Here is a 13,160-nt window from a genome sequence, read left to right as displayed (position 1 = left end):
TGTTATTCTTGCTTACTACTTTCAGCAGATTTATGTATTTATTTATTTTTTAAGATTCCTTGGGGTTTTCTACATAGGCAATCTCATGTCACCTGCAAATAAAGACAAGTTTTTTTTTCCTTCTCAATCTGGTAGTCGAGTGCTGCTATAATCAAGTGCTGTTAAAACCAAAATACATTTTAAGACCAAAATACACGCTGTATAAACCCAAAATACCACAAGCGGATGGTTTTAAAAAACAAACCTATTCTCTCACAATTTAGGAGGCTAGACGTCCAAATTCAGGGAGCCAACTCCAGGGGAAGACTTTCTCTCTCTGTCAGCTCTGGGGAAGATCCTTGTCGTCAATCATCCCCTGAGTCTAGGAGTTTCTCAACATAGGGACCTCAGGCCCAAAGAATGCACTGTGCTCCCAGCTCTTCTTTCATGGTGGCGGGGGTGGGGGGGGGGTGGCGGGGCCTACCTCTCTGCTGTTTCTCTCTTCTTTTATCTCTTGTAAGATAAAAAGTGATGCAGGCCACGCCCCAGGGAAACTGTCCTTACATCAAATCAGGTCTGTGATCTGAGTATGGTTGTTGTATCCTACCCTAATCCTCTTTAACATAATCTAATCTTGCCTCATTAACCACAGGCAGAGATTAGGATTTATAACACATAAGAAAATTACATCAGATCACAAAATGGAGGACAACACTGGGAATCATGGCCTAGACAAGTTGACAGATGTTTTGGGGGGACACAATTCAATCCATGACGTTCCACTCTTTGGCCCCTCAAAATTCATGCCCTTGCCACATGTAAAACACATTCACCCCATCATATCATCCCAAAAGTCTCAAATCAACTCCAAGTCCAAATTCTATCCTGAGGCAAAATTCCTATTCATCTGTGAAATCTGGAATAACAGTTATCTGCCTCCAAAGTACAATAGTAGAACAGACACAAAGTAGACACTTCCATTACAAATGGAAAAAATTGGAGGGAAAAAAGGAATAATGGGCACCAGGCAAGTCAAAAACTCAGCAGAACAATTTACACTAGCTCTCAAGGCTTGAAAATAATCCTCTGTTCTCTGAGACCACCTAGGCAATGGCCCTGCCCTCCAGACTCTGGGTATTTGCCATGCTATCTGGATTCTGGGTAGAGGGCCCCTGGCCCTGGGCTTCAGTTCTGCCTTCCAGGCCCACTGGGATGGCAACTCTGCTCCCTTGGCGTTGAGCGACCCCATGCTTCTAACCCATCCAAGTGGCAACCCCACCTCCTCAGCCCAGCCAGCCCCTTTCTTCTACTCCTTGTGCTTGGGAGCCCTGTCCCCTTAGCTTTGGCCGGTGGATTCGGCCCCATCTCCCTGGCACTCATGAATGGCAGCCCCACTCTCCCCAACCGAGTTGGTGAAGATCTGATTCTTTGAAACCTAGAAGGCCGTGGCCCCACCCTTTGAGATCCCAAAGGTTGTGACCCTGATGTTAGAGAGTGAGGCTGCTCTGCTTCCTATGCTCCTTGTCTTTAGCCTCTGTTTCCTGGTTCCTTGGCCTCTCGGCCCCTCAGGTCTCTTGAGCCAGCCGAGCCTCTACCCTACTCAGGCAAGTGTTACAAAGCTCTTTGGCTCTACCAACAAATGCCCAGAGGCAACCCACTCTGCCAATAAAGGTCAGCTTGAAGACACTCAGGTCTCTGGCTCTGTGATTTGGCAAGCCTAGCTCCACCCGGAGGGACCGTATTCTGTCAGGAAGCCTTCTCCCCAAAGGCATTCCGCTCTCTTGCTCTGTGGGTTGGCTCCTGTGCTGTCTCACACCCATCTCCTGGTTCTGCTGCTGCCCTTTCTCTGCTACTGCTTCTCGCCTTCTGCATGGTCTCTGATATTACAGCTCTCCTCCCTTCCTTCTGAGCCCTCACCAGGATTGCCTTTGACATCCATAATTCCACCAAAAGTCTCTTCAAGGCAATCCAGGCTTTTACTATTACATACCTTAAAACTCTTCCAGCCTCAACCCATTCACAGTTTCAAAATTGCTTCCACATTTTGGGTATTTGTTAGAGCAACACCCCACTCTCCTGGTACCAAATTTCTGTCTTAGTTATCTAGTGGTCCTTTAACAAAAATACCACATCCACCCAAAAAGAGGAAGACCCTCAATGAGATGGATTGACACAGTGGCTGCAACAATGGGCTGAAACATAGCAATGACTATGAAGATGATGCAGGACTGAGCAACGTTTCCTTCTGTTATAAAAAGGGTTGCTGTAAGTCAGAACCACCTTGACGACACCTAACCATAACAACATGGGTGATTGTAAGGATCAGATATGAGGCAAATAGTATAATGCTTGGCAGTCAGTTGGCACTTGATAAAGAGTGGTTTCCTTCCCACTAGCATTTCTGGCCTCACACTTTCATCAGTTGCTGAGTTTCACCAACCCTACCCTGGCTTCCTTTTTTTTTTTGAAATCCTTGCCCTTACGGCTCCATGCATCATGCCAGTCCTATGTGAGAAAGGGGATGGGAGGTCTATTTGCCTCATAGCTAATGTGTGCCAAGCACAGTGCTGAGTGCTTTAAGCAGGTGATGCTGTCACTCTATAAGTCCTGCCTGACAGAAATGTTCATCTTTTCCCCACAGGTTCTGCTCTCCCTTCCTCACCCTTAGTATTCCCAGTGCCTTGCCACTCTGTGGAGGCACAGAAGACAGAAAGTGGATCCTCTTGGTCAAATTCCAAGCCACAGTCCCCCATATTCATCAAGAGGAAATTGATTCTAACTAAAACTACATCCCCTAACCATTGCACTTGACCTTTCAACTTAAGCTCAGCAGGCAGGCATATCTTTTAAAAAAGGAAAAAAAAAAAAAAGTAGTCACTGAATTTCAGCACTTGTCATGAAAGAGTCTGAGTCAGCAAACCAGTATGATGGATTGCAGCTAATGCACTTTCCTTGCAGAAAGTAGACGGCTGGTGTCCAGCTTCCATCCAAACTACAGTTATCCTGCAAGAGATGGCAGCACAAACTTGGCCAGCTCTCCTTCTGTTCACCAAAACCTCATATGGCAATGTCTCAGGAAATCCCAGAGTTGAACCCTGCTCAATGAGCAGGAAACGGGGTCTCTAAAGAGCCTTCTGGCCACCTTCATCGTCATTACCACAACCACCACCATCATCATCGTCACCATCTGACCACCATCTACGAACATCTACTCTTTATCAGGCAGGACTCTGATATGCAACATTGCTATGAGGTTATCTCTATTTTTTAGAGGAGAAAACTGGGGCTTGGAGAGGATAAATCATTTCTCCGAAGTCACCCAGTTGGTGAGAAGCAGGGCTGGGATTCACAGCATGGTTGCTGTAATTCTAAAGCCCAGATTTTTTACACTGTGATACAACTTCTCTCCATTTCTCCTTCAATTGCTCTGTTCACTTCTTACTTGGCTTGTTAGCTCTGTCTCTCCAGTGCTCCCTAATTTCTGGCATGCCCATAAGACCAAATCCTGTATTTTCACCCATGATAAGCACAATGTACATGTAGCTCCCTCATTGAAGTACTAATCGTAGTCTACTGTAACTTTATGTCAACTCCTCTCCCATCCACTCCAGATTTATACCCCTTGAGGACAGATACCGTCTACTGGTCAGTGTATCCCTAGTGCCCAGCACAAGGTTTGGCTCTTCACTCAAAAGTCTGTGGGATGAAAGGCACAACAATTGGTCTTTATTTGCCAGAAGTAAGAGATGAAGAAGGAAAGAATAGAATAGAATGTGTGGCTAATTGCCTTCATGAACAGCTAACTCCTTTGCCATGAGACCAGAAGAACTGGATGGTGCCTGTCTACCATAATTGAAAGTTTTCATTGAAGATTCTATAGAAGAATTCTGATCAAAAGGGGGATAAATGGCAGAACAGAATTTCAAATTCTCATGGAATCCATACTTCTGGAGCCGTTGAGGTTAGATGAACCCCCAAAACAATTAAAATGAGATAATCTTTAAACTTTAAGCCAGAAATATCCCCTGAAGTCTCCCTCAAACCAAACAATAAAAAAAAAAATACTTTAGCTTAATTAGTAAAGAATACCTGCCTTGAGCATTGTGCTCTTTTAAAAAACTATCTTTATGGGATCAAATTGTCAACAGTAACTAAAAAGGTTAGATAGGAAGCTTAGGGGGCAGTGAGTTTATGTTAATGGGGGAGGAACAATTCCAAAAAGGAGAAGGAGAATGATTGCCCCACTGGAAGAATGTAATCAATGCCACCGAGTTGTACATGTAGAAATTGTTGAACTGGTATATATTCCGCTATTTATATTTGCAAAAACAACCAAAAAAAAAAAAAAAAAACCCAAAACATGTTATTTAAAATATGTCATTTCAAAGAAGCACATGAAAAGATGTTCAATATCACTAGTCATTATTTTTTTTTTTTAATTAGCCATTAGAAAAATGCAAATTAAAGCCATGATGAGGTGCCATGGTACACCATTCAGAATGGTGAGCATAAAAAAGAATGACAGTGCCAAATGCTGGCAAGGATGTAGAGAAACTGGCTCTCTCACCACTGCTGATGGGAATGTAAAATGGTACAGCCACTCTGGAAATCAGTTTGGCAGTTCCTTAAAAAGTTAAACATACACTTATCATATGACCTAGCAGTCACACTCCTGAGCTTTTATCCTAGAGAAACAAAAACATGTTAACACAACAACTTGTATACAGATATTCAAAGATGCTTTATTATAATAGTCCAAAACTAGAAACAACCCAAATGGCCTTCAGTGAGTGACTGGGTAAACACAGTGTGGTACATCCACATACTGGAATACCATTCAGCAATAAAAAGGTACAAATTATTGACACATGCCACAACTTGGATGAATCTTAAGGGCATTGTTCTGAGTGAAAAAGTCCAACTCAAAAGGTTACATACTTTGATTCCATTTATATAGCATTATCAAATGTCAACATTGTAGAGATGGAAAACAGATCAGTGGTTACCAAAGGCTAGCGGAATCAGAGGAGGGTGTGACTATGAAGGGGTAGCACAGGGGAGTATCTTAATTGTGGGGTTGTTACACAAATCTACACCAGTGAGAAAACATCATAGAACTATATGAAAAGATGTACCCAAAGAATGAATGTGTGCAAAAACTTGCAAAATCCAATTAAGGTCTGTACAGCCAGTACCAAGGGGCTCCCACTGGCAAAATCTGGAACAATTTGAGTATCAAAATAAAAAGTGATAGTAATAAATCACAACCCATTGAATAAATAAGAATTCAAAAATTCAGACAGTTATAAACAACTAATAAATGTAGAAGGAATGATGGAGTTAGAAAATCACCATTTGCAAATACCATAGCAAGGGTTTCAGGCAAGAGCCATCAATAGTTACTCAACCTAGTGGATGAAAGTTGAATGAATAATACATCTCCTACACCAAAAAGAATTGGTTGCTGTTCAACCATTCAGGAGGTAACATATGATCAAGAACTGATGGTACTGAAGGAAGAAGTCCAAGCTGCCCTGAAGGCGTTGGCGAAAAACAAGGCTCCAGGAATTGACAGAATATCAATTGAGATGTTCCAGCAAGCAAATGCAAGTGCTGGAAGCACTCACTCGTCCATGTGAAGAAATTTGGAAGACAGCTACCTGGCCAACCGACAGAGAGAGATTAGATAGAAAGGTGATCCAACAGAATGTGGAAATTATCGAACAATATCATCAATATTACACACAACTAAAATTTTGCTCAAGATTATTCAAAATCAGTTACAGCAGCACATCAACAGGGAACTGCCAGAAATTCAAGGCAGAATCAGAAGAGGATGTGGAACAAGAGATATCATTGTCAAATGGATCTTGGCTGAAAGCAGAAAATAACAGAAAGAAGTTTACCTGTGTTTTATTGACTATGTAAAGGTAAGCCAATAATTTATAAGGATCAGCACAAAGTTGGTTCCTAAGAGGTGGTGGTTAAAATGTCCCAAATGTCCAACTTTTCCATACTGCTGTTACCTCTCCATCATCTCTAACATCAGCTACTCCTCCTCCCCTCAGTACTCTCCCTCCTGTCTTTGGGTTCCGTAATTCACTCCACTGTATCACAGAACTCAAGAATCATACCAAGAAAATTGCTCATGCGGTTGTGGAGGCCGACAGGTCCCATATTTATGGTTTGGGCATAAGCTTCTCCCAACCCACATGGCTGCAAAGGCTGACAAACTCAAACCGGCAGTTCAGACCACAGGCTGCTGGCTCACAAGTCTGTGGAAGCTGTTGAATCAGGTCAGACGATAGGCCACCACCCCACAGGGTTGTGGAGGCTGGCGAACCCTGGAATCGGCAAGTGAGATGGTAGGTCTCTGGCTCAAATCCCAAGAACCAGAGGTTAGATAATCATGAATTGGACACGGAATTCAGATGCAGAGAGACAGAGCCCACCTGGACAACTGCATATATACCTCAGATGCAGGCCACACCCTAAGGAAGGGTGCAACCTGTGCAAGGGTGGGACTTGAGTCATGCCCTCCTGCAAGGCTGCAACCCAAGATATACTAGACATCAATCCTGCCTTATTAACATGGAACACAACCACACAATACTGGGAATCATGGCCTAGCCAAGTTGACACATAACCCCAATTCTCACACATTCCATATACCTTATTTGCATAGTCCCACCCCATCATTGTGTGTGAATCATGAAGACCATGGCTAGAAGGGCCACATTAAGTAATTCATTGTACCACAGTTCACCCCTTGACTCTTCTAGCCACTGACTCTTTCATACTTGAAGGATAACTTCCCCCTCCCAATCATTTTACCAGTCCCAAACAATCATTAACAATTAATCCTTCAGTAGGGCAAAAGAATCCTAAAGGTGAGGTTACTCAGGGGCTAGCCATTCAGGTATGCTGCAGATGTCCATCTGATTTGGTCAGGTTCTCCAATAGTTTGTCTTGTCATCACTCTTTCTGGCCTCTGATAACATTTAACTGAGAGAAGATTATTCCCTTGCTCTGAGTCTCTCTCGAGATATCAGCATAATGTTAGATTTTCCTCACTGCATAACCCATGTATTCATTCCTTTACCTTCAGCTATTATTTCTCCTTCCTTCCATTTGTCATTTATTTTTTACCCGAACTTTTCCATCTTGGGAAGGAACATCAGGTTCAGCTGCTGTGGTAATCCAGATTGCTGGTAGCAAGACCAGTCTAGCAAGTGCTTCTCCCTCAGTCCACTCCCATTCATGCTGGGTAGGGCTACATAGGTACAACTAGTGGGCTATCTCGCCCACAAGGCAATACAACAATATTCACTGCCAACCCCAATTTTGCCAGATGGGGGGAAGTTACAATCCATCCCATCAGGCCTTTGGGAATTCTGACATACATGTTCAGGGGTATAGTTAAAGCCTCTTGCTTAGGGATCATCCCTGCTTCTGGCTGCATCTACGTCCCTGCTCCTCAGACCACAGCATCCAGCAGGCAAAAAACAATTTTAGGTGATGTGGGGAAGAACTGTACAGTGGCACCAGCATCGTCCCCCAACCCCTCTTCCCCAAATCCCCCAGAGAAGCATAGGACCCTATCCTGTGGTGATCCTCCCTTTGCCTACTCATGCTGAGTGCAATCACACGCTCACGAAGGTGTGTGAGCCAGCCCTTCATGCCTTTATCTCCCGTTTTGGATAACAAATGTTTCAATTGCCCATTCCAATTCTCTATCAAACCATTACTGTGAGAGTGGTATGAGACATAACAAATGTTTCAATTGCCCATTCCAATTCTCTATCAAACCATTACTGTGAGAGTGGTATGAGACATGGTATATCCATTTAATATGATGTTTCTTGGCCCATTGCTCCACCCTGTGGACTGTAATGTGTTTTCCTTGGTCTGAAGAAATATAACTCAGTGGCCCAAATTGGTACAGTATTTTTCATTCCAATCCCTTAATGGTGTTTTTGGCATTTGCATCTGTCACCAGATATCCAAAGCCCAGTCCAGAGTATGTATCTACTCCTGTGAGGACTCATTTGTAGCCACCTGGTGCTGCTGGCATCATTGGTCTAATATAATCAACTTGCCAGCTGTGTGCAGGGCCTTTTCCCCGAGGAATCTGCCCCATAGCCATTTGCAACCTCTGTCTTTCTTATTTGCAGGCACAGCAGTCCTTACTGTCATTTTATGCCTCAAAGGGTACAAGAGAGATATGCCCAGATTCAGCCCATCTCTGCATTGCTGCAGCACCCCCATGTTCACTCATTTCATGGACCCAATTGGCCTTCTCAAGTGAGCATACCAACAGGTCCATTTGCTGATTCCAATCACCTTCCGATCCAGGAAGGGGGCTTTTTCTGATAGGCAATGACATGTCCTGCTCTAACGTGCCCTCTGATTTCCCAGCGTGTTTCCCATAGGTCCATGCCCTGCAAGGGTGTCCCCTTATTAGTCCAAGTTTCCATTGCTCATTTGCCTGACCATATAGCCAGGCCATTGGCCACTGCTCATGAATTGGTAAAAACCCAAACATATGGGCTCTCACCATTGCACAGTTCTTCTATCACGGCTAGGAAGACAACATGCAGTTAAGCCCATTGAGCTGATCTGTTCTCACCTTCTTCAGTCAGAGTCTTTCCATCTGCTGGTCTTAATGCAACAGTTTTCCACATTACATGTTGTCCATGTACCCTGGAACTGTCATCTGTGAATCAATCAGCAGACAGTTATTCATAGGGCACTGTCCATATAATAACGGGCTCTAGCATCTTTGCAGGTGGTTCCAGGGTAGGATCTATGGGAAAAGAGGCTACCTGCTCAAAGATACTGTGGTGCCTCCCTGCATTCCCCCAGTAGCTTGTTCTGTATGAGCCATCTCCATTTTATTATGGAATTATTTTGGGCACCACCTTCCTTATTAGAGTGTTTCTCTGACATCACCCAAAACATTATGGGTATTTCAGGTCTCATGATGATTTTATGTCCTTCTGTCATTGAGGCAGTCTCAATCAATGCCCTAAGTAGGCAAGTAACTGCCTTTCAAATGGCGTGTATTGTGCTGCAGCACCTGGAAACTTTCCAGTCCAGTGGTCGCTGTAGGGTGCCATTCTCAGGTTTTTGCCATAAGCTCTAGTCTGCATAAGCACGTGTGGCAGACACCTCCAAGATCATATCTGAATGTTGATCATAAGGGCCTAAAGGCAGGGTGAGTGAGACCATTTTCTGTACTTCAGACATAGCCTGCTGTTGCTCTGGCCCCCACTCGAATGCAGCTTTCTTCTGAGTGATTTTATGGATGGGGTTCAGCAATATTCCCAGATGTGGAATATATGTTCTCCAAAATCCAAATAAACCAACCAAATGTTGGGCCTCTTGCTTAGTCTTGGGGGTAGGTAGCGACAATTTATTCTTAGTTGCCTACAGAATGTCACAGGTGACTCCTGCCCAAGTTATTGCCAAGAATTTCACCATCAGGACAGGGCCCTGGATTTTTGTCAGATTTATTAACCACCCTCTGTTGGTCATGTGGCCCACCACTGTATTCAAATCAGCCCTAGCCTGTTCTCTGGTGTTTAATATTAATGTGATGCATCACTATAATTGAGATCAGCACCAAGTCCAAGTCTCTTCTAACCAAACTATGACAGTTAGTTGGTGAATTCAGGTAACGCTGAGCCCTGGTGGTGTAGTGGTTAAGAGCTACAGCTGCCAACCAAAAGGTCACCAGTTTGAATCCACCAGCCACTCCTTAGAAACCCTGTGGGGCAGTTCTACTCTATCCTATAGGGTCACTATGAGTCTGAATCTATCGACTGGATGGCAACAGGTTTGGTTTGGTTTTGGTTTTGTGGCAATGTGATAAAAGTAAGTTGGGATCATCCCACGTGAAAGCAAACTGTGGCTGGCTTTTTTCTGAGATTGGGATGGAGAAAAGGGCATTTGTAAGATCAGTCACCGAGCATCAGTCCTTTAGCCTGCTGTATGTTCTGTACCATTGATACCATGAACAGCTGAAGCCACTGGTGGCACTACTTTACTTAGGCCTCAATAGTCTACTGTCAGCCTGCATGAGCCATCTGCCTTTTTCACAGGCCATACAGGGCTGATACACAGAGAATTTTTTTTTTTTTTTTTTTAGCATGTCTTTAATCAAAGCAGTAATCTCCTTTTGTCCACAGGTATCCTATATTGTTTCAAATTAACAACCTTAGTGGGTTTGGGCAATTCTAATCATTCCTGTTTAGCATGTCCAATCAGTACTGGCCTAAGGGCAGACTTACATGTCTTCAGTTTTACAATATCAGGTAGAGGGAGTGTTACCCAATTAGACATAATACCCATACCAATAATACATTCAGGTAAGGGAGGTGCAACTACTTCATACAAGATCTGCTTAACTCTTCCAATTCTCATCCAAATTTTCACCTTAGTCCCATCAACCACTGCATCCCCATAACCCTCCAGTCTAACCGTAGGCCTCTTCAAGATTTTATTGACAAGTTTTGGATTATAGCACATTGGGTTTCTGTGTCCAGGAATCCCAAGAAGGTCTCTTCTCCACCACTGGGCCATTTCACCCACAAATGTGCACATGGCCTCTGGCCCCCTGCTGGGGGCTGGACCAGAAGACCCTGGCCCCCTCATCTATCCTTATCTTGATCGAGTAGCTGAGCCTCTGCTTCAAAAGGTCCCAGGTGGGAATTCCTATTATTAAATACCTCCTGATTGGACTTGTTTAGGCCTCTTAAATATTGGGGGAACTGCAGGACTTTCCGTTGCTCCACCCATCTTCCTGTAGTGCTGCCTTAGAACCTTTTTTTCAACTCCATCAATGTCTGCTATATTCATATCATTATTTAGTAACCACGTAAAAATCTCTGTCCTACTGGGGGTAAGTTCTTTCCCCATTGCCTCTTCCTATTCTCCTGTGAATCACCCTTATGTTTTTTTGCATCCGTGAGACCCATGCGGGGAAGCTGTGCCAATAGATGCAACAAGTCTTCTCGGATTGTTGCTTTGTTTCAAAGTAGCAAGGTTACATGGGGTGACCACGTAGAAAGAGCTCCCTTGGTCACCATATCTGCCATGCCCTGTGTAAGGGGCATACTCCTTGGATGAATATCCTGATCAACATAAAGCCATTCCAGCATGGCTTACGTAAGCAGCACATCGCCTGCTTCTTCTGGAGTATTCCATTGAGTATTTAGAGGGGGAGGGGGCAGTTACCCTTCTCAGAGTAAACAAATCTCACTGAAAATTTTATTCAGTCCACCAGGCTGTCCAACCCCTCTAGGTTAACCTGCTGTGTAACTGGATCTTGTATCATCATTCATGACTGTTCATAGTGAGTTGTGGGTCTTGCATGAACTCAAATATACTCTTCCATTCTGCAGTATTCAAAACTAAGACACTGCCCCTAAATTAATCTTTCTCACAACCCATTTTAGCAACCATTCCTCAGGAAGCTGACGATACCGATCTACAAACCAAAGCAACTCCTTTACACTATACCCCCGGGTTTCCATAGTTCTCAGTTTTGCATTTTCCTCCCGGACTACCTTCTTGGTGACCAACGGTGGTAGGGGAACTTCCTGTTGTTCAGACACAATTTTTCCTTTCAGGGTCGGCCCTGAGGCTAGTGGTTGAAGCTCTGACTGGATGGATCTGGGCTTGGTTCAGTGCTAAAATCGACCCCTACGTTCTTTTTCCCTGCCATTGCAGCTATTACTGATAACAGAAACCAGGATTTGTATGTCTGGCCCTTTCCTTATCACTCTGTATTTCTACATGCATCCAACTAGCCAATTCCTTAGGAGTTAGATCTACCACTCCTAAATCCCATGAATAGCTTTTGCCTTGGCCAACTGATTGCAACATTACAGCTGCTTCAATCCATGAGTATTGTTTAACCCATCCAGAAACCAAAGGTTTCTTATTCTTCCATTTATCCCCCTTTTTTCCCCAAAACCACGTATTCCAGTGAGTCTGGGCTGTTGCAGCAAAACCCACCATTCTGACACCAGCTTAATGAATAATTTCTTTCACAAGAATCAGCACAAAGCTGGTTCCTATGAGGCAGAGGTTAAAGACGTTCCAAATGTCCAACATTTCCAAACTGCTGGTACGGCTCTATCAACTCTAACATCAACTACTCCTCCCCCCACCCCACCCCCGTACTCTCCCTCCTGTCTTTGGGTTCTGTAATTCACTCCAACATGTCACAGAACTCACAAATCATATCAAGGAAATGGCTCATGTGGTTGTGGAGGTGAACAGGTCCCATATCCATGGGTCAGGCCTAAGCCTCTCCTGACCCACGTGGCTACAGGGGCTGACAAACCCAATCCGGCTGTTCAGACGACAGGCTGCTGGCTCACAAGGCAGCGGAAGCTGGTGAATCCGGTCAGACGATAGGCCACCAGCCCGTGAGGCTGTGGAGGCTGGCAAATCCCAGAATCAGCAGGTCAGACGGCAGACCCCTGGCTCAAGTCCCAAGAACTGGAGGTTAGATGATCATGAACTGGATGTGGGATTCAGATGCAGAGAGACAGAGTCCACCTGGGCATCCACACATATACCTGAAATGCAAGCCACACCCCAGGGAAGGGTGCAACCTGTGCAAGAGTGGGACTCGAGTCACAACCTCCAGCAAAACTGCGACCCAAGATATACCTCTCATTAATCCTGCCTCATCTACATGTGGAGGTCAGGGTCCACAACACATAAAATAGAAGACAATCATACAGTACTTGAACTCATGGCCTAGTCAAGTTAACACCAACCCTCACAAACCTCACAATCTTATTTACATTGTCCCACTCAATCATTGTGTGTGAGTCACAAAGACTATGGCTAGAAGGGCCACATTAAGTAGTTGATTGAACCGTGAAAGGCATTCGACTGTGTGGATAATTATGGATGACTTTGCAAAGAATGGGAAGTCTGGAACACTTAGTTGTGCTCATGCAGTACCTGTACATAGACCAAGAGGTGGTTGTTTGAACAGAACAAGGGGATAGTGGTGTGGTTTAAAATCAGGAAAGATGTGGGTCAGGGTTGTATCCTTTAACCATACTTATTCAACCTGTATGGTGAGTAAATAATCTGAGAAACTGGATTATATGAAGAAGAACATGGCATCAGGATTGGAGGAAGATTCATTAACAACA

The sequence above is a fragment of the Loxodonta africana genome, chromosome 7 (genome assembly GCF_030014295.1).
Source record: "Loxodonta africana isolate mLoxAfr1 chromosome 7, mLoxAfr1.hap2, whole genome shotgun sequence".
NCBI classification, from domain to species: Eukaryota; Metazoa; Chordata; class Mammalia; order Proboscidea; family Elephantidae; genus Loxodonta; species Loxodonta africana.
The sequence above is the reverse complement of the archived record's forward strand: the minus strand, read 5'-3'. Positions refer to the sequence as shown.